The sequence below is a fragment of the Melampsora larici-populina genome (assembly GCF_000204055.1).
Source record: "Melampsora larici-populina 98AG31 unplaced genomic scaffold MELLAscaffold_52, whole genome shotgun sequence".
Taxonomy (NCBI): Eukaryota; Fungi; Basidiomycota; class Pucciniomycetes; order Pucciniales; family Melampsoraceae; genus Melampsora; species Melampsora laricis-populina.
Genome location: NW_006768816.1, coordinates 205554 through 208129, shown reverse-complemented (window position 1 = coordinate 208129; position 2576 = coordinate 205554).

Here is a 2576-nt window from a genome sequence, read left to right as displayed (position 1 = left end):
CGCATTAGCTGCCGATGAATTGTTGGTTGCGGTATAATGCTAAGGTGCTCCATGGCCAAGTCAATTGCTTACATGTATGTTACCGTCAATGCCACAGAATATTGATGGTCCGACAACCCAAGCCCTTCTTGAAGTCCTGATTCACGGAAAGCAAATGTCAACTCGAGTACCTAATGAACGTGCGTGAACTTAAACATGTGTACCTGCAACCCAAGCATTTCCTGTAAAGTTCAAGTCGTGACGCCGTCATCAGTCAAGGACCAACAATCATTATGGGAAAAACCATGGTCACGAACCAAGATTTGAACGGTCAAGGAAGCTGAGGAAGTAGAACAATGATACAATTGGTATCACCCTGTTGCAAAAGCGCGCATTCAATATCAGTATGATTGGAGGCCACTCGCGGTCCAGAAACGTTGAATCACGCTAGATCAAGCTTCCAAACTGCCTGTTTCTCGGCTAAAACATCCAGCTAAGGATGCAGATAGCATCAATCACATGTGATGGCAGCGATAGCAAGAATCGAAATTGGTACACACTTGACTCTGCTCTTGGCAGTTGGCCATACCATACTGATCATCATTCATGGAGCCAGGTGCGCCCTTCGTGTCCGCACCTGAGTGTGAACCAAAAGTTGAAGTCATATCGCGGATCAATCGGCTAGCAACCAGTGCGAAGAAGCAATTTCAATGAGTATAAAGTGGGCATGAAGGAGTCCCCAAGAAGGCGGCAAAGGTTAAGGGTGAAGATGGATTGAGCTACAGACTGACGCCTGAATGGCTGCTCAGCGTGAAGTCTAAGAGACAGAGACCAAAGATGCTTACCCCAGCAATGGTGGCAATTTCTGTGAGGTTTTAAATATGTGTAGGAGGCCTTGTGGAATTTTTCAGAGAGACGCGAAGAGAGTGCAGAACAGGGTGAAGTCACCAAAAAGGTATCTGAGTACAATGTCGCTCCTCTTATCTTACTCTTCAACTCGGCTTGAACTCTTTGACGTCAACGTGAAGCTAAAATTACTTTTCGCTGGGTTGAACTTTGATCAAATTCTGCGGTCGGGGGCCTTCGGGAGCATCGAACCGCATCTCTCCGTCGCGAGCGACAGCGGGCGAAGTTGGTATTGTACGGAATGCGAGACGTTCCAAAGTGACAATGCAAAATTTCAAAAATCAAAAATCACAATCCCCGGGTGCGAAATTCAAAAATCAAAGACAAAACTACAGAAAATACTCAAATACAGGGATAAAACCCCTGTACTGGGGTAAAAGTCATGGCAGAAACCCCTTTTTGCCCAAATTTCCAGTGGTCAACACTGTTTTCATTGCATTGTCACCTTTCGACAAAAAGTACCAGCAACACCAAAAATCAAAAAATCAAAAAACCAAAAACCAAAAACCAAAAACCAAAAAATACATTTCTCAAACTGTACAATTCAAACACCAATGTTGGATTCTACTGCAGCCAAAAACCACATGTTGGCCAACTAGCTACAAGCTCGGTCTCACAGGTATCAACACCTCCGATCGGAGACATTCTACCATCAGTCTCAAGAGCTTCAAAGTACCTGCTTCCTGTCTCGCTCTCCTCCAAAACCTCTTTCATCATCATCAATCCTCTTCGATTGTCCTCGATCTTCCTCAATCTTTGTCAACCGTCCTCGATCTTCTTATTTCTTTGTCAACTGTCCTCGATCTTCCTTAATCTTTGTCAACTGTCCTTGATCTTCCTCAATACCTGTCAACTGTCCTCGATCTTCTTCTTTCTTCGTCGACCGTCCTTGAACTTCTTCTTTCTTCATCTACCGTCCTCAATCTTCCTATTTCTTTGTCAACTGTCCTCAATCTTCCTCAATCTTTGTCAACCGTCCTTGATCTTCTTTGACCGTCCTCAATCTTCTTTGACCGTCCTCAATCTTCTTTTATTATCCTGAATCTTCTTCGACCGTCCTCAATCTTCTGCAATCCTCATCAAATCACCTTCTGTCTCCATCACCAACTACACACCAACATGCCAGCAAAAATATCTGATGAATGAGTCTGTTTCAATTTTTTTTTCATTAACAAAAGGAAAAAAAAACAGTTGGGATGATGAGTATCTCAACCAAAAAAAATTCAAACACATCTTACTCAAACCGATCCATAATATAATTTTTTTTTCATTAACAAAAGAATACATAAATTGAGTATATTACCAAAATATACTACCGAACAATGCTTTCAATCATATTTTGATGCAACTCTTCCAGTATATATTTATTTCTTTAACAATAGGCAGACAATTGTTTCAATATGTAGTTTTTTTTTCGTTAACAAAAGCCAAAAATATTGGACAAACCTTTCAAACATGTTGTAATTGAAATGTTGCAATATATATTTTATATATGTATATCAATACATATATAAAAATGGATGAGTAATTAAACCGAATATTCCTTTCAAACAAATTCACCACCAACATATTTACCTCGGATTACAAAATACAAGGTATCCTCGGATGCAAAACCTCAGACAGAAGCTTCCCGAGGTTTTGATCCGAGGTAATTCTCAGGGCAAAGAAATATACCCTTGGGCAAAAACCTC